Source organism: Triturus cristatus, chromosome 7, assembly GCF_964204655.1.
Source record: "Triturus cristatus chromosome 7, aTriCri1.1, whole genome shotgun sequence".
Classification (NCBI taxonomy): Eukaryota; Metazoa; Chordata; class Amphibia; order Caudata; family Salamandridae; genus Triturus; species Triturus cristatus.
This window is the reverse complement of record NC_140590.1, coordinates 662,928,971-662,949,597: the sequence shown is the minus strand read 5'-3', so window position 1 is coordinate 662,949,597 and position 20,627 is coordinate 662,928,971. Positions and strand designations below refer to the sequence as shown.

Genomic DNA, 20,627 nt, shown 5'->3' with positions numbered 1-20,627 from the left:
TCATCCAGGATTACAAAAACACTCTCGCAGGAAATAATGCTGCAAGTATCAAAAATAACTGTCAATTCATACTATATTAACTTATTCTCTTTTACCCATCATTTGCAGTAAGTATATGCCTAATTTGTTAACATTTCTTTTTTGCCCATTTATCCGTCAAACTGCGATGTAAAATGTATAAATCCCCGAATGGGAGTGATGCAGGTACATGAAATAGTGAATCATTTTGCCTGTGTGTCTTTCTTCTCTCGTACAGGTTTTCTTCCTTGTTATCGTATAAAATACCCATGGATAATGTCAAGTCCTTATCACAAGCGTTTTCTGTTTTAGAGGAAGGTAAGGCTATTTTCATCTTATTTCACAGATGTGTTTGTCTTCAAATACTGGCCAAAGTAAAATTGAATTTGACGAGGTAGAAATCTTGGAGTTCGCTTCTGCTGCTAACATTTCTTAAGGAGCTTCAGATAAAGAATGATCTGCCTATCCAATTTATGAGGAAACAGAAGAAAAGTGGTTGCTTTATGTGCCACCAAGGTCAATAACTCATGAAGCGCCCCACCACTGGTTTCTGCCTAATGTACTTCCTTCTTGCCACTGACCCTCTTCCCACCGTCACCCTCCAAACCTCGTCCTGCAGGAACTCAGCAAAGACTACCAAAGCACAGAACATGCTGTAGGAGCACAGGAGAGTCGAAGGGAGCAACTTGTATATATGTAACTCTAACCACTAGTATCGGAAGTAGACATATGTACTTAATGCTATCCTTATGTAAGTTTAGAGATTATCTGTTTCGTATCTTTTATGTACTTCATATACTCTGAAGTCCTTATGTGATGTAACTGGTTCTATTGTAAAGCGCTCTGACACCTTTGGGTAAAGTCCGTGCTATATAACAATGCATAAATAAATAAATAAAGGGGGCACAGCAGAGAACTGCAGAAGCAAACGTAGGCTGCAGAAGCGCAGCTCAGACCAGAGGAAAAGGCACAGGTTGCTGTAGAAAGCATCATATGCATAGCTAGTGGGGGTGGTGGGGGCAGACCACCCCAGGTGGCACGAGTTTTGGGGGTGGCGGCCGGCCCCCCTCCCCCGCTCTTACCTCCGGCTGTCGCAGCGCAATAAAGCACCACTCCACCCCCCCACCCCCGGTCTACGATTATGCCACCGCGGGCAGCAGACGCAGTGACTACGCCACTGGAAAATAGATACTGATGAAGCACAGCAACAACTGTAGAAGCGCAGCAGAAACTGCATGACAAGGCACAGACCACATAATCACAGCACAGACTACTGTAGCACATCAGAGACTGCAAAAGCACAGCAAAGATGTAGGAGCACAGCAGCACCAACTGACAAGCAGAGCATAACACAGATGGCAGGTGCAGAGAAGAAACTAAGAACAGAGCAGAGACTGCAGAGGCCCAACAAAGACTGCAGGAGCCCGGCACTGATGGGGGAGGACTGCAAAGGACTGCAGACCAAAGCACAGATAGCAGGAGCATGATTCTGACTGTAGCACCACATCACATACCACCTTAACACAGCACCAGCTTAGACCTCTGGAGAAGCACAGTACAGGACAGCGGTAGAAAGGTGCAGATGCACATGAGAAACTCTAGGACCACAGAAAAAACGGCAGGATAACAGCAGACACTGTGGTAATACAGAACAGATTATATGTGCATATAACAGAATGCAGGATTATTACACAGAGTGCAGAAGCACAGCTTACAGGAGACTTTAGGAGTAGCACAGGCTTCAGGATTGCAAGTTATATGATACTTCAGGACTAGGAAGGTCCAGATTCTAAAAGCACAGAACAGAATGGAGTATGGCACCAAAAGTATCTCCCAGAGAAGCTTACAAAAGAGAACTTCAGAAGTCTCCTCGTGAAGAGCAATAGAGGAGGACAGTGTGAGAAGACACAAAACAGCAGGAAGTCAACATCATACCATTGTGGGCACTGCAACAGTATCTTCCCTTTTCCTAACATTTCCTCCTATACTTTTCTTTTCCCTATCTGTGCCCTTTTAATCCGCTCCACTTATTTTTCTTTTTCCTCTGATACCCCTCTGTGTTACATTTACTCCCTCTTTACTCCTTTTCCCTAGTCTTTTTAGGTCTGTCTGGAGAGCGTTTCAGCTGTGTTGCCAGAGGACATTGTATACTAAAATTAACGTGTGTTAAAGCCAATAGGTCTGGCCTATAACCATTTCCATTTATAAACTTTATTTCGGCCGCAAAGGCCATAAAAGTACACATAAAATATAGCAACATACAATTCATCATTACACGATAAAAAAGAAAAAATGGAGGACAATAGAATCAAAATTGTACTTAGGATACAATAAAAGTACATGGAATGCATTAATGCCTGTTACTTAATTACAATATTTTCTGCGTTTAATCCACATGGCATTTAGAAAACGGGAAACTGCAAAGACAATCGGAGGGTGGGTGTCATATTTCAATACTCTTAAGGCATTTTCACACTCTCTAAATCCCAGATTCTTACAAATGGGTTTTACCCATCTATTTCGTAACTGGTGGTACACTGGACAGAAGAAGAAAACATATTTATCATCTTCCATTCGAAAACCACAGGCAGGACAATCAGTGTTTTTGTTTGGTTCCCAATTAGAAGTAAAAGACCTAAGCGGTAAACTGCCTATTCTCAGCTGGAAGTACAACTTCCTAGCAACAGCAGGAAAAATCAGGTCAAGAAATTCCTCCCTCCTATAGTCAACTTTAATTTGGAGAAACTGTGCAGTCAGTCTGCCAACACCAGAATTCATATGGAGGCTCATAAGATGATGGTGCCTGAACCGATCTACCAGATTTGTCCTTGGGATGCCCAAGCATGAAAACTCCGGGAAGCCCATAATTCTGGGAGGCCAATCTTATCACAAGTATCCCTAATGTGAGTTAACCAGGGGATTTTCTTGTTATTGATTAGGGGCCAAACCCCCTTGAATTTTTCACGAAAAGAACCCAACTCCGGGGTAGACCAGAGTCTCTTCCAGTATATCACTGGTCGCATCGCCACCTCCTCCTCCACGGGAATCAACCCTAGGTCGAGCCTAATCGGAACCAACGGAGTGCTTGGGGGCAAGCCCAGCAGATTTCTCATAAAAGAATGTTCAGTCCTAGTTAGGCTAGGAGGCTTGCTATGTCCCCATAGTTCTGCTCCATAGATGGACGCTGCTCTAGCTTGTGTCTTGTAAATTTCTACCGGTGGCGCTACAGGCTTAAAAGCTGAACCTCTAAAAAGTTTTGATATTCCTCCTGCAATTTGAGACAGCTTTATTTTCAGAGTGGAGTCTTCTCAAGACATCCAAAAGATATGGAGGGACGTTGAGTTCCTGAAGAACTCTCCACAACTTTCCTCGAGGCACCAGGTCAAAAGCAGACCTCAGGTCAACAAAAATGAGGTAGAGGCTGCCACCCTCCACACTCACAGTTTTCCAGTAGAGGACCTGGAGTCGAAATAGCTGATCGATAGTTGAGGTACCCTTTCTGAAACCCGCCTGCAGGGTACTCAATATATCGTTATCTTTTTCCCAGGTCTGAATTCTATGCAGGACTATACGTCCAAACAGCTTTTGAGTAATATCAATCAGACTTATAGGCCTGTAATTTGAGGGTTGTAAAGGGCATCCCTTTTTATAAATAGGCACAATCTCTGCACCACGCCAAGTCTCTGGTGGATCCGCACCTAGTAGTATAGAGTTAAACAAGACACAGAGATAGGGAGCCCATACTTTGGGTTCTGACCGATATAGGTCGCCTGGGACCTTATCTAGTCCTGGCGCTTTGTTGGGTAAGAGTTTGTGAATAGCGGTTTCCACCTCCATTATCGAGATCACCGGAACCTCTGCTCGGCACTCCAAAGGGGGATATAGAGCAGTTGAAGCTATTTCGTTGGGGTTTATACATGAGTATAGACTCCCAAAGTGATCTTCCCAGGCTTCTGGGGCTATGTTAGAGAATATTGTGGTGTCAGTTTCTTTTCTTCCATTACTAACAATAGCCCAAAAGGATTTAAAATCCTTGTACTGCAGGGCTAATCTTAATTCCTCCCACTTATCATCCTCCCAAGTCTTTCTTGCACTTTCGATCTTCTTTCTATACTGTGCTCGGAGTATTTTGATCCTTTCTTTATCCTTAGCCTTAATTGCTTGGATCAAATCACTTTTCAACTTCGGGCACTCAGCATTGTACCAAGAATTGGTTTTAACCAATTTATCCTTGGGGCTCCCGACCGTAAAGAACACCTCCGCCAGTTTAGAGGCCAGCTGACTGTGAATTTCGGCCGTCCTAATACCCCACCCAATGGTAGAACAATTCAACCCTTCACTGGCCATTTCACTTAGGTGGGGCAGGACCAGTCTATATATTTCTGCCATCTTGTTTGAACTGGCAAGTATATGTGGCCATTTTACTCTCCGTCTGTTGTTATGCAGAATGAGAGGTTGAAGTACCACAATTTCGTAACTGGACAGACCCCAACTTCCTGGTTTTAAGGACATGACCAGGGCATTGTGATCGCTATCGTCTCGGTCAACAATCCTGAAGTCAGAAACCTTGTCCCAGGATCTTGTTTCTATCATGATATAATCTAGAATGGAGGTTTGCCCCACTCTATTAAAGGTGGCATGACCAGGTCTATCGGAGTTGAATCTACCATTGCAAGACCTCAAAGATAAGGAAAGAGTAAGAGCAAAAATCTGCAAGACCAATGGAGTCCAGGCTTTAACCAATGGAATCAGAGGCTCAGGAATATTCCAGTGTATGTTTTCCACAATCGGATCATCTAAATCCAACATACTGAGTGACTCATACAGGCAATTAAAATCGCCACCTACTATCACAGAATACTCCGGGTCTAGGGTCAAGATATAATCATTCAACTGTGTGATAACCTTTGACTCCTGCCCGCTCGGAGAAGGTCTGGAATAGACATTCAATAAAGCTAAATGTTTATTCCCTGGCAGGTCAAGTAGGACACATTGGATATCATGTGAGCTAGTTTGGAGCTGTCTAGCTGTGACTCCCAAATGCAGAGCCACCCAAATACTTAGGCCCCCTGAAGGTCTTCCCCTGCCACTAACTATTGCATGTATATTATAAGACACAAAGCCAATCCGCTGAAGATTAATCGTAGCTCATGTCTCTTGCATTAGGCAGATATCAAAAGTATCTATGAACTTGCCCCATTCTTCACAGATCAATTTATTTTTTAATCCTGCCACATTCCAAGAGAGTATATTGATATTCACATTAGGCTTCCCTGTAGTAGAAGTCAGAACACTGGGATACCTGTTAGCATCAGATGGAATGATTACCCTACCAGTACTTCCCCACACACGCCCCTTCTCCAACCCATCCAACGCTCGTATTGTTAATGGTTCTATGATCCTACTCCTTGGGCTTTTCGTAGATGGACACGCTATATCATTCATGTTTAGCAGTACTTCTGTGAGCCCCTGCTTGGGAGGATTTTGATTCAGTTCGTTAGAACCTTCCTTGATGTTCTGTAGGCCTGTATAATCCCCGACCGTAAGGAATGATTTGTTTGCTTCTGGGCGTCAATCGACTAGGTCCAGGACACTGAATCTGTTAATATGGTGGAAGGCTTCGAGTGGGAGCGGACAGTATTGGTTGTTGATTTGATTATTGTTTCCATAGTGAGGGATACAGCCCTCCGAATCATTTTGTGGTCGAGCCACCCAACCTCTCAAGGAAGCTTCAAACCCATAACTGGGGGCCCCTGGATAGAAGTAAGTGAGAGGAAGGGCTTGTATTGCTGATTCGAGACTACCTGGCTCCATTGAGCAAATGTACTTCATTGTTCTAGAATCCCTAAAATTAATTACGACACAGTCACCCTGTTTATCCTTGGCTCTTGGGCCCACCCAATCTACACGTCTTGCAAATAAAAGTTCACTTCTACTCTGGATAGGGAGGGGTTTGTTGCAATTTAACCAGTGGATACACTTATTTTTGAGTTCACTAAATAATTCCCTTTTTCCATAATTCAAAATAGGAACCCCCACAAGAACCACTACATAGGGAATAGACTCTGGGGGCAGGCCCAAACAAGGCAGCACAGGCTTGGATAGGAACACAGACTTTGGTGGGGTTATTTTAGGGAGAATGGAATTAAGGCTTTCAATCTCAGGTGGTATATTAGCAGGAACATGGTCCTTCTTTCCCCTTGGATTCCCCAGTAGTACTGATGAAATTGGCACATTATGTACCAATTGGTCAACAAGTCCCACTCTATTTCCCTGTGGGGTTGGTTGAGCAGTAAGATCTATCACTTTATTTACTATTTCAGAGTTGGGGCATTGAAAACCGTCTAATTCTTTAGCCAATAACCCTGTGCCCTCAGTTTCGCCCCTTCCAACCCCTATCCCCTTCCCCCCGATCAATGAGGCGTACATTAGTTCCAGCTTAGAGAGTGTCTTTTCAATAGAGTCCAATCTGTCATGAATCGGGAGACAGGTCGCTGTGAATAACTGCTCCATTTTAGCCCAAAAGTCTCTTCTATACTCTTGCGGAATCGGGTTCTCAATACCATGGGCTGTAGAATGAGCAGTGGACACTCTGTGTTGATTATCTAAATTAGCCACAGTATCAATATTCCCCTCAGTTGCCCGTTTTTGAATTTTCATTTTCTTGTTGATCATAGCCGTACCACTCCGTTTTCGTCTAACAACCTGTTCTATCGACCGGCCATTTGCCTCCACATTTTCATCCGGTATCAGTCGTATTGGCAACCCGGATCTCGTGGTTCCCACGTTGTGCACTAAAGTGGAAGAATCAATTATGGGGGAGTCCCCCTGCTCAATTGGACTGAGCAAGCTATAGTCGGTAGCTGGACGTGGATTTTCTTCCCCTCCATGTTCGGCAAGAGTGGGGTCTAAAGGTGAGTTGGCTTGGCTGTTAATTAAAAGAAGAACAGGGGACTTTTCCAGCACGATTGCTCCCAATGAAGAGCGTTTTTCCAACTCTTGTTCGATGGAGAGCCTTTTTTCAGTCAGCTCAATTTCTCTCTGTAACACGAACGAAGCCCTGATTAGAAAATTGTCCAAAGTGCCTACCACTCCCGCCCCATTGAGTGACTTTCGCCCCTTCCCCAGTCTTGTTGCGGCCATTACCTTAGGCCGGTAAAACTGAAACAATAGGTAGTAAATACAGGAATGCCTGCCCGTACCCTTGCGGGCTAACACACTTAGGGCCATATGTAGGAAGCCAAATACCGGTCGGTAACGGCCAATTTTCGGTAATTATCCCGTTACCGACCGGTATTTTGGCATTTGCTATGTAGGGGGCATGTTTCAGGATTCGGTAATTTGCCGAATCGGTAAAATTACCGAATCGGTAATTTTACCGATTCGGTAAATACCGAATCCTGAAAGGAGATGTAGGTAACACTCTAATGAGTGTTGTGAGGGAATTGAAATTCGGTATTTAACACCAAATATAGGTTGGTGTTAAATACCGAATACATTGCAAAAAGCAATATTTTGCTGAAAAAAGAGTGCCATGTGGCAGACATACATGCCCTTAGGGCATGTATGTGCGCCACATGTGCACACATGCAGGAATCAGGGGTGCAACAGGGTGTCAATGTGACACCCTGCCACCCTTGAATGTACTCCCCCCATTACCAAATCGGTATTTACCGATTCGGTAATGAGGCATACCTTCCCATTGATTCCTATGGGCCTCCAGGCCCATAGGAATCAATGGGAAGGTATGCCTTATTACCGAATCGGTAAATACCAATTCGGTAATTACCGAATTTCTCCGATTCGGTAATATTTACCGAATGATTACCTACATACAAGTTACCACTTCTTAAATACCAAATCGGTAAAGTTCTGTATTTAAGAAGTGGTAAATTGTATGCTACCTACATATGGCCCTTAGGGCCATATGTAGGAAGCCAAATACCGGTCGGTAACGACCGATTTTCGGTAATTATCCTGTTACCGACCGGTATTTTGGCATTTGCTATGTAGGGGGCATGTTTCAGGATTCGGTAATTTACCGAATCGGTAAAATTACCGAATCGGTAATTTTACCGATTCGGTAAATACCGAATCCTGAAAGGAGATGTAGGTAACACTCTAATGAGTGTTGTGAGGGAATTGAAATTCGGTATTTAACACCAAATATAGGTTGGTGTTAAATACCGAATACATTGCAAAAAGCAATATTTTGCTGAAAAAAGAGTGCCATGTGGCATGTATGTGCGCCACATGTGCACACATGCAGGAATCAGGGGTGCAACAGGGTGTCAATGTGACACCCTGCCACCCTTGAATGTACTCCCCCCATTACCGAATCGGTATTTACCGATTCGGTAATGAGGCATACCTTCCCATTGATTCCTATGGGCCTCCAGGCCCATAGGAATCAATGGGAAGGTATGCCTCATTACCGAATCGGTAAATACCCATTCGGTAATTACCGAATTTCTCCGATTCGGTAATATTTACCGAATGATTACCTACATACAAGTTACCACTTCTTAAATACCAAATCGGTAAAGTTCGGTATTTAAGAAGTGGTAAATTGTATGCTACCTACATATGGCCCAATATCTCTAGAAATAGTGACACCTTAACTCACAAAATATCGACCACTGGATGTACGATAATAGCCCCGTCCCGTCCTCAGCCGCACTCGGACGGGCTCAGACGGGCCCGCCCTTGGCCCGGGCTTCGCCCGGCATGCGCCCGTGCGTGTCCCGTGAAGCGGGGGCCGTGTGGAGTTTTGTAGCTTCAGGCAGCAAAGGCGGGAAGAGGACACAGCTGATGACAATCACGGGGCTGCTGGTCCTCGCAGTCCCGTCCTCAGCGCCCTCCCTCTTTCAGCAAGCAGGCAACAAATCCAGGGGTCAGCTCCAAGGACTGAACTCAATAAAATGCAGAAACCAGGTTCAAAAATGCAGTAGACTCCCTCGGCGAACGGCACCCGCGCAGCAGGGGCTGTGAGGAGTTTTGTAGCTTCAGGCAGCAAAGGCGGGAAGAGGACACAGCTGATGACAATCACGGGGCTGCTGGTCCTCGCAGTCCCGTCCTCAGAGCCCTCCCTCTTTCAGCAAGCAGGCAACAAATCCAGGGGTCAGCTCCAAGGAATGAACTCAATAAAATGCAGAAACCAGGTTTAAAAATGCAGTAGACTCCCTCGGCGAACGGCACCCGCGAAGCGGGGTCCGTGAGGAGTTTTGTAGCTTCAGGCAGCGAAGGCGGGAAGAGGACACAGCTGATGACAATCACTGGGCTGCTGGTCCTCGCAGTCCCGTCCTCAGCGCCCTCCCTCTTTCAGCAAGCAGGCAACAAATCCAGGGGTCAGCTCCAAGGAATGAATTCAATAAAATGCAGAAACCAGGTTTAAAAATGCAGTAGACTCCCTCGGCGAACGACAATTCACAAAGATAGGTACATATCTATAGTGAGAATAAATTATGGGTGGGTATTACTGAATGGGAACATGGGCAGCATTTCTGGCCCTAGTCCCAACCAGGCAACTGCTCTTGTCCTCTCTGCTCTTAGCCTCGATGCCTATAACATTATGCACCCAAATGCTTCTATCCATAGTCACCCCTCACCCTTATGCCGCCACCCCTTTACCCATTCATAATACCCGAACACAAACTCAGCAATCATTTCAATTCTCTTTATTCGAAAGTCGTTGCGAATCATAAAAGATAAACATACAAAATCTAAAATCACTTTTCAAAATATAAAGTGCAGCAAACATTGTCACAAGCAGATTTCCTCTCTGCAAAGTTCCCATAAAAATCCCGCTGGAAACACAGGAGAAAAGATATAGCCCCCGCTATGAATTTTGACAATAAGGCTGCTTCCCAATTATTTGTCACATACGTTAGATATGGTTCAAGGCCAGGACTGCTATTAAAGGTAATAATTTTATACAAGCGGTTTACTTAGCTCTACGCTGTCCCTTTTAGCACAGTGTCTTTCCATGAACAAGCGCTTCACAATTTTCTTGTCAGCCTTACATATGGGTGAAGGATTTTCAAATAAAGCAGCTTTCCCCAGAGTAGTAAGATTTTTCTTGCTATAAGTACGCCATGGACGCTATGAACACAGTCATTCATTATGCTGTGAGTAAACAAAGCCCTTGGATTGCTCCATATGGATAGCAACAACAAAATGGGGCCCATTTTAATGTACAAAAGTATAGAGGTATAGAAGGGGGTAGAGATAGGAGTCGTCTGCCAAAGCGATTCTCCTCAGCCTGAAATATAGGACAGTCTTCCTAACCCCAAATTCCACACCCATAGCTAGCAGTAGGTACACATTGCTTACAGTATATTTCTATAAGTATCGGTTAACCCCTAGTGACTTGCAAACATTAAAAAGAGAACGTATAGCTTACTTATATTTAGTGTTTCTAACACTAATGTTTTCTGCCCAAGACCCACTTGCATCAAATATTAAACCAAGGTATGGGAATTTAGAAACGTTCTTTAATCAGCTCTCCTTAATCCGCAAAGTGCACAACATATAATGCTTCCGGTACATACCATAGTTGAGATTTAGTATAGTTTATAGACAAATCTAAATCAAGCATAAACTCAGAAAAAGCTTGTACCGGACACCTGAGAGCATTTGGAGTCCATGCCATAAGCACCGCATCACGAGTGTACAACAATACGGGTATGGGACATGGGGGACATCTTCTGTAGCAGCACTTAAGACAACATTGACCTTGTTAATGTATAAAATAAATAAAAGTGATGCTAAAACACAACCTTGCCTGTCTCCACTATGTAACTTAATCGCGTTGGATAATACCCCATTTGGTACAAACGTCACTCTGGCACTTAGATATTGATAGAGGAAGGTCAAGAAGTGAACAATCGTGGTATTTAGCCTTAGCTCCAACATTATACCCCACAACTTATTTCGATTAACCTTTTCAAATGTGGAAGATAGATCCATAAGGTTAAGGTATAAAGGCGATTGTTTTAGATATAGTGTTTTTCCCTAGTAACACATTTAGATTTAAACACTGCTCCATTGTTCCCAAGCGTTGCCTAAACCCATTTTGAGATAAAATACTTTTTCCATTGCACCTATCTCTTAGCCTGTTAAAAAAGACTCTTCTCATTATTTTAACGGTTGAGTCAATTAAAGGTACAGGTCTATAGCACTTAGGTTCAGGCGGGTGCCCTTTTTAAAAATGGGAACTGTAATGGAACTAGACCAAGAGGGAGGAAGAGCTTTGGGGTCCAACTTAACAAAAACGTTAGTTAACAAAGGAGCCCAAAAGGTCAAGTGTGCATTTAAAGATATCAATAAGGATTCCATCCGGCCCGGGATCTTTAGAGCAGGTACTACTGTTAAGAGCAGTAAACACCTTGTATATAGAATACAGAAATTTGGAGTATATAAGTGATATTACCCAGGAAAAAGAATCTTCTCAGTCAACACCATCAGAGGCGCTGCAATAAATGTTATTAAAGTGAGTTACCCACCGGTCACCCATATTATGGCTACTCAGGAAAGCAGGTGTCATCTTTTGTATTTGGAATTCACTAACCGCTCCCCAAAATTCACTTTAATTCTTGAGTGAAACTGCACTCGACAGATGATTCCAATTAGCCCTCTGGATTTCACGCTTCCTAATTCCCAGGGCCCCTTCTTTAATATGGCTGAGCCAAGATAATTGCACTTGGATTTCTGGGAGTGGCTGACCAGACTAGACTCAGATCTCTGTTTGCCTGGGAACAGGATCTATCAAAGCATTGAGTAGGGGAGCAAACTGGTCTAGCAGTCGGCTTCAGTAAACCATTGTTTATTACGTTGCAAAGTGCTCTAAAATAATTACACACATTTTCCCCTCTGGAAATATCAGATAAGCAGGCCAAGAAAATGTCTAAATTAGACTTCACTAACTCATCCGAAATTTTTAAAGGATAGGGAATGGGCCAAACAAGCCTAAGTCCCTTGTGCTGTGGCATTGGCTGATTAACTGCATTCTCTGCACCTCTAATGATGTCCATAGAAAGAAAGAATTTACCTATCAGTGGATTGTGATCACTAAAGGATGACTGCAGTATATCTCATCCATGTAAATATTGTGTTAGACCGCAAGTAATGAATAAATAATCAATAACTGATTTGGTACTCTATCTTAGACATCTTCATGCATGTTTACAAGATCATGAACCAAAAGATAATGAACTAAATCAGCACCTCTATTATCAGAGGAGCCGGTCACACCACACATGTTACGATGAAGCAGGGAACTAGAGTCAGATGTTGTAAAACTAAGTTTAGCATTAAAAACAACACAAATCAGAATACTACATTTCAATGGGTCAGAATAAAAATTAGATATAAGTTTGTCAACAGTACAGAATAAAGACTGAAAGTTTCGATTGTTAGAACTGGAAAAATCATTATTATAAATGTGATGATAAATAATTTGAAATGATGAGAAGCAATCAGCTCTTTCACATTGACCTCAGAGTAGCAAAGATCCATAGGGACAACTTTGGTCTTAACTCCAAGTTTTACCCAAATTGTCAAACCTTCTTTTGGTCGACCCAAAGGGGACGGGGGTAGCAGGGATGGAAAACACAAATATCCCTTATATTCCAGCGGGGATATAGCCCAGGTTTCTTGCAAGGTGATCAAGTCATATTGTTCAACCAGGGAGAGGCAATCTTTCAGGACAAATTTATTATAAATCCCTGCAATATTCCAGGAGATCAAACTAAACTCGGTTAAATTACCCCTGTACTTAGTGCTAGGGACAGATCTCTGATCAACTAAGACCACCACAATTCCAACAGAAAATCAATTATCTGAAGGGCAGTTTTGTGCTGCAACTGCGCTAGGCATGGAAGAAAAAATGTAGTTACTAACAGCCTAAAAAAACACTTAAATGATGACCTTCCCTGCTGGTTGTAGATTTGACAGCACGTGCACCACTAAGTCAATCACATCCCCACATATCTTCCAAGGGTGTGAATCTATTGGTGAAAATTAGGACTATAATGCGGAATAAATGGTCTTGAAAAAGAGGCTAGTCCTGAACCCAGAACAGAAGGGGGCCTAAAAGGTGGGGATTTGTAAAAATAGCCCATTGAGAGGGGAAATATCTGAGAAAGGCCAGAAAAAGAATCTGTAGGACAGGCTAAAAGTCTCTGAACAATATTAGGATCTCTAAAATGTACCACAATACAGTCACCAGATAATGTTATATATAGAGGGAGGGGCTCAACAGGTCCGTGTTATAAGTTTCTACAGCTGCACAAGCCTATAGGATCTTCAAGTTCTGTTGCTGAAGTCTGGAGAGAATGTAACTGCAGGATCTGGAACAGAGTAAGTGCGACAGGATTTATGAGACAGTGAATGAGGGTGCTGAACATGTGCAACAATGCTGCCGTTTTGGATATTTTTGCACGATGAGTACTTAGGGCCCTGCAGAGCTCTGTAAAACCCCAACGCATATGTCTCTGAATCAGCATCTCAATCATGCCATAGTTATGTCACACTTGTTGAGTACACAGAAAAAGGAGTGTGTGTTGCTACGTGTTTGACTTCTCTTTGTGTGCTTGTTCAGTATTGAGATTGTAGCCAATCACACTGTGACTAAACAGGGATGGCGAGCACAGGCTGCGAGGGGGCACATGCTACACCGGACCAAGCCCATCTGCCAGGGCTTCTCTCCCTTTGAATAGCCTGTGTAACGAGGCCAGGCACAGAGAGGCAAAAACAGAGGCACTCACTGGGATTCACTCTCTCCCGTCCTTTCCTACCTTGACTAATTACCTCTCAGCAGCGGGTGCTGATTCCAGCATCCAGTGACTCTACCTTCCGCTTCCACGGTGTTGCTCCGGGCACCTTCTAGGGAGAGAGGGGCACTGTGGGACCTTGTAGCTGGCCTTGCTTGGGAGTGATGGTGCTAGGCCTTGGTATAGTATACTGTTACTGGTACAAGGAGCATGAAAGTGGTGGTAGTTTGTGAGCACACTGATAGGAGTTTTAGGGGCACTAGGGGACCAGACAGAGAGGCAAATGTACACACTTTCATTTGTTCCTCACATGCCTTCATTTCCAAGATCCTCCTAGGCCTGCGCTTTCCAAGCCTCTCTCACTCCAGTTCAGCTGCAAGCCTGACCCTACCTATGATTATCCAATGGGAGGCCAAGGCAGGATGCAGACACAAGGGACGGATGGGTGAGAATGACAGCATTCGGTAGCTGACTTTTTGAAAAATACAGCGGCCCAGCCAATTGCATTTATTTTTGAAAAAATATCTACACCTCTGCTACCAGCATGAAAGAAATCTATTGTACCGGCCTGACAAGGTTGACACAAGCAGTAAATAAATAAATAAGCAGCCCCCAAAGAACAGATAAAGAACCAACACATAAACATACAGTACTTCGTCCCTGCTCCATGGGAGGAAGGAAAGACAAAATAGGAGGGACTGTTGCAGGGATTCTGCTTATGCACAGAACTATGCACAGGAAACCAGGACCTCAGCGAATTGTGGTGTACCAAAAACTCACCTCAGCACCCAGAACCCCAATCGGACCAGCATCAGTGTCCCATTCGTTATCCGTATCATCACGGAGGTCCCAATGTATAGACAACCCAGAACAAGCGACTAAGAGTATTCTCAGGAATGGTGGGAATCGGAAATACCTGTTCGCTATTATACATATATCAATCCACAATCAGAGACACGGTAAAGTTTAAAAGGTTTATTTTATAAACTACGTGTCCTAAGATGCAGTACTTTGGCTAACATAAGCAGACAAATGATTATAATTAAAACCATCAACATTGTTACAATACCATAGAAAATGAAAGGAGAAATCATAGTATAAATGACAGTGGCATACAGCCACCTTCCTTTCGCTAGTAAAATAATATTATTAGACTAGTAGAAGGTCTCTTAGGCTAGAACGGGGAACCCCATACCGTAAAGATCAGCTTTATAAGGATCACATCACAGGATCAGCTCTGCTCTGCGCCTGGAAATGTTCTTCTCCAGAATGTGTTTCAAACGCATGCAAACTGTAATATTAAAGGCTCTCGACATTCAGGTATTTGCAGCTGTGTGCATATTATGACTAGAGAGTGGGCCGATCAAGCTGGATTCAAAAACATACATTGTCTGGCTGCTCAAAGTGTTTTGCACACAATGTTCAGACCAAGGTCGCAGTGCACGTCTCGGGAGGTGAACAACAGACAGTTCTCACGTGAAGCAAAGACAAGCAAGCAGTTTCTCAAATAATAACATGTATCTGCAGTGTTGCGTGCAAAAGCAGCAAAAGTGGCAAGATGGCTTTCTAAAAGCTAACGCGCTTATGCTACCATAGCAATGTATGTGGCTACCTTCACTACAGGACAAAGGGGAAGGAATGACCACTAGCAAGCAAGGGTTTTTAAAGGACACTGAAACAGACAAATGAAAAGCAGTGGGCAGTGCTGAAGCCCACAAAGAAATATATACTAAAGTATATAAAAGAAGTCTCGAGCATTCAACCTAAAAATTGGGGTAATAACCATCATATGCATGGATCTAGGGTGCTGCAGTAATATGGAGTAAGCAGCCATACATCAAGCAACCAGGGACAGGTGACAGACTTGAGCGGTTATGAAATGCTGGGCAATGACCCCAGACCAGGTATAGCCCACTCCGACAATCACACGAACAGTGTGTGACCACCAGGCTGCAGTCAGCTCATATCACGGAGTACGTGGCCAGGCCCAAGCGCTACGTGGGGGACATCAGGCTCGACCGGCTGTCCCCAGCCACCCACCGCTTGAGCTATTCCCCTTTCAGGGCCCATGCAGGGACCCCGGAATCACTGATCAAGCGCTGTGTCACCCACAATCTCTGTAGCAGGGCCACGGCTGTACCCGGGAGCCTGCACCTGCAGACCTCTGACACTGAACAATTCTTTATACAGGAAAGCCTCCAACCTCCTAAACGAAGATCTTGTACATCCGTCACTCTGAATTTCAATGTGCTAAGGCAACAATAACAAGCATTTGCAATGCAATAGTTCTCGCATTCACGCGAGTTTAAGCTATTGGCATTGTAAATGACACTGCCTTTTATTTAAGTTATAAAAAAGAAAACAAAAATAAAAGGCATTGTTATTTGTAATGTGAGTAGCTCAAACTTGCGTAAATGCGAGACCTATTGCATTGCAAATGCTTGTTCTGCAAATGTAGAGGGGAGTAGAATTACGTGTTGTCAAGTAGAGTGGAAATATGCAGAGTGAAATTATGATGTGTGGGGTGAAATTATGTGGCATGAAAGTATGTTGAGTGGCTTGGAACTGTGTGGCATGGAGCTGAATTGTGAGATGTGGAATTCTTTGGCGTGGTGTGGCATAGACTGCAATTGTATGGAAATGAATTATGTTACCTGGAGTTAAATTATGTGGCATGGTGTGGAATTAAGGGATGTGGTGGGATTATATGGTGTGGTGTGGAATTGTGTGGAGTGGAATTGTGTGGCATGGAATTGTGTGGCAATGAATTGTGTTGAGAGGAATGGAAGTATATGTCATGGAGTGGAAATATGTGGCATGGAATGAAATTATGTGGTGGACTTGAATTATGTGCCGCTAAGTGGAATTATGTTATTGAGTGGATTCATTAATAGTGGAGTGGAATTATGTGGCATGGAATTACGTTCCATGGAGTGTAATTATGTGGTATGGCATGGAATTAATTGGTGTGGATTTGTGTGGTGTGGCCTAGAATTGTGGGGTGTTGAGGGAAATTGTGAGACATGGAATTGTGTGGCGTGGTATGAAATTGTGTGACATGGAGTGCAATTCTGCTGAGAGGAAGTATGGGGGTGGAGTGGAATTATGTGATGTGGTGTGGAATTATGGGGTGTGGTATGGAATTATGTGGCATGCAATTGTGTGCCATGGAATGGAATTATGTGGTGTGGATTTATGAGAAGTGGAGAGCACTTTATGTGGAGTGGAATTATTTTGCATTCACTGAGATAGACATGTTACTGTGTGGCGTGAACTACAATTATGTGACGTGGTGTGCAATTGTGTGGAGAGGAATTCAGTGCCGTGAAGTGGAATTATGTGACATGGTGTGAAATCAAGTGGTGTGGCATAGAATTAGGTGGCAAGGAGTGGAATTATGCTCCGTGTAGTAGAATTATGAGACGTGACATGGAATGGTCTGGCATGGAATTGTCTGGTGTGGAATTGTGTGGTGTGAAATTATGTTGGTTTGGGGAGATTAAATTTAGGTGGTACAGTGTGGTACAATGTGGAATTATGTGGTATGGAGTGGAATTATGTGTCATGGAGTGGAATTATGTAGCATGATGTGGAGTCGTGATGTTGCATGGAGTGAAATTATGTGGGATGGAGTTGAATTGTGTGGCATGGAATTGTGGGGTGTTGACTAGTGGAATTATGTGGTGTAGAGTAGAATTAGGTGGCGTGAAATTATGTGGAGAAGAATTGTGTTGCATGGAATTGTTTGGCATGGTATTGTGCGGCATTGAGAGGATTGGAATTATGCGACATGGAGTGGAATTAAGTGGCTTGGATTGGAAATATGAGGGTGGAGTGCACTTAGGTGGCATGGAGTTGAATTGTGTGGTTCAGAATTGTGTTGCATGGAGTGTAATTGTGTTGACTGAAGTGGAATTGTGCAACGTGGAATTGTGTGGCGTGAAATGCAATTGTGTGATGTGGAGTGCAATTGGGTGACATGGAGTGTCACTGAGTGGAGTGGAAATCATATAGCATGGAGTGGAATTATGTGACATGGTAATGAATTGTGTGGTGTTGAGTGGAATTACGTGCCGTGGAATTATGTGGCATGGAGCCGAATTATGTTGATTTGAATTGTGTGGCATGCATTACATGCCATGGATTGGCTTTAAGTGGTGCAGATTTTTTTGGCATGGAATTGTGTGGTGTGAAATTGTATGGCGTGCAATTGTGTGCCATGGAGTGAAATTTTGAGACATGGAATTGTGAGGAGTGCCACTGTGTGACATGGAGTGCAATTGTGTGGAGTGGGATTAAGTGATGTGGAGTGGAATTATGTGACGTGGTGTGGAATTATGTGGTGTGGAGTGAAAGTGTGTGGCATATAGTAGAATTATGTGGCATGGATTTATGTAATGTGCAATTGTGTCGCATGGCAAGGAATTGAGTTGAGTGGAAATATGTTGATCTGAATTATGTGGCACGAAAGGGAAGAGGCAATATGTGACACAGAGTGGAATTATGTTGTAGGGAGTGAAATTATGTGGCATAGTATGTGGCATGATGTGGAATTATATGTTGTGCACTGAAGTGGAATTATGTGGTATGGAGTAGAATTATGTGGCATGGAATTGTGTGAGTGGAAATTTGTGGCATGAGTAGAATTATGAGATGTGGAATTGTGTTGCATGGAACTGCGAGGCCTTGAGTGGTGTGGAATTATGTGGCATGGGGTGAAATGATGTGGTATGGAGTGGATTGAAAATAGGTGGAGTGGAATTATGTGACTTGGAGGGGTAATATATGGCATGAAATTATGTGGTGTGGAGTTGAATTACGTTGCGTGGAACTTGGTTGCGTGGGATTCTGTGGTGTGGAGTCGAATTGTGAGACATGGAATTGTGCAGCATGGAGAGCAATTGTGTGGCATGAAGGGCAGATGTGTAACTTGGAGTGCAATTGTGTGATGTGGAATGCCATTGTGTGGAGTGGAGTGGAGTTGAATTACGTTGCGTGGAACTTGGTTGCATGGGATTCTGTGGTGTGGAGTCGAATTGTGAGACATGGAATTGTGCAGCATGGAGAGCAATTGTGTGGCATGAAGGGCAGATGTGTAACTTGGAGTGCAATTGTGTGATGTGGAATGCCATTGTGTGGAGTGGAGTCATGTAGGGAGGAGTGGAATTATGTTACACTTTGTTGAATTATGTGGTGTTCTGTCAAATTATGTGGCATGATGTGGAGTGGCATTATGTGATGTGGAGTAGAATTATGTGACATAGAATTGTGTAGCATGGCGTGGAATTGTGTTGCATTGAGTGGTGTAAAATTATGTGGCATATAATAAAGCATAATTATGTATAGAGGTCATTTAAGTGCCTGCTGCTTGTTTCCTCTGACAGATGGTCACTTGAGAGCAATGTATCGGAGTTTGGAGCTGATCAATAACGTGTCCACAGGACCCGATGTGTTCTCGGCTCAGAGGGGAAACAGCAATTAAGGAGGATGTCTCTGTCTCCCTTCACGCCCAGGGAGGAGGGAGATGCGAGCAGAGCATCAAAGGGCTGGGTGAGAAGGGAGGGGGGAATGCAAGGGTCAAAGCGGCGAAAGTGAAAGTAATCGAGCAGAGCATCAAAGGACTGGGTGAGAAGGGAGGGGGGAATGCAATTAGCAGAGGAGCAGCTGTGCACGTGCATGTGATCTCGTGCACTCAAGGTTTAGGCCAGCCAAAAGTGTGGGTAGCACTTTGAAAATCCCACATATAAAATGTCTCTTCGAGCCTTTGGCTCACGAGACCTAAAAATGAAGCTATCAATTAAGAGGCACTTTCCATTATAAGATAGACCTATTGGCTTATCACATACTTATTTGTAAGAGCCTGATTCAAAAAGGGTCTCCAAGTGTAAGCTAAACTGAAACCAGAAAGAACACCTAGAACACAGAGAAAAAACATAAAACCTATTGGAATTGCCGGCTGTTAGAAATACAAATATTTTGTGTTAGAGCTTTTTTATGATAAACATTCTAGTTTTCTCTTTGCATGATAACTATATTCTCATTTTTTAACATTTTAAAAACTGAGAAACAAGAAGAACCCATTTTGACCCAGTATAGTTCCGCTGTGTTGAACTGGGTTGACTAGGAAACAGTGCATAGCTAGACAATGAGGTTATTCTGCAGGAAGGCCAACTTCCCTGTTGTGTGGACAGACTGTGTATGTGTGCGGGTTGTTAAACGAGATCGAAGCACAGAAATTGTAAGATTCATTTTGGTTATTTTCGAAGTAACTTATGTATCTTATTTTAATTCTTTTTTATATAAAGTGAAGCGGAAGTTTCACCTGGAAGAGTACAGCCTTTCTCAGTCCACGCTGGAACAGGTAAAGTATGCAGCTTCGAACTATACAATACATATTACTTGTCAAGAGATAATGACGAGCAGATGTACATGCTGGAATGAATTACAGTCACAAACCAAATGTTTTCGAGTCCCCATTCTTCATGTTGAAAGGTCATGCCCAGTATAGTATTTGATCTGGAGAGATGAGGTCACCAAGTCTACTTTACTCACACCTCTTATAGGCATGTATTATCAAATAAGCTAAAACGTGCACTGAAAGCAGGTCATCGTTTTCTTGATTAGTGCTATCACATCCGCCTGTCTGTGTTTTGCAATAAGGTTCACTACAGGCATGAGGAAGACTCTTTGTGAAACCAGATGTGCAGGACATGTTGTCATGAGGAAGACTAGGGAGCAGAGTAAAGCACATTAACCCCACAACATGCGCAGCAAGAGACTAAAATGTGCCATTGTTAATGTGTCATGTACGTATTGGTGGAAAGTCAGGAAATCTTT

At 43.4% G+C, this 20,627-nt stretch overlaps 1 long non-coding RNA gene across 1 annotated transcript in view; it reads left to right on the top strand.

Annotated features, from left to right (window-relative positions):
* The first annotated feature begins 254 nt into the window (after positions 1–254).
* LOC146810316 (uncharacterized) overlaps positions 255–20,627 on the top strand; it is a 41,161-nt gene continuing 20,788 nt past the window's right edge. The window contains exons 1-2 of the long non-coding RNA XR_014966577.1: positions 255–336; positions 20,096–20,151. This is a non-coding gene — a long non-coding RNA (uncharacterized LOC146810316). The remainder of the gene's footprint in view (positions 337–20,095; positions 20,152–20,627) is intronic.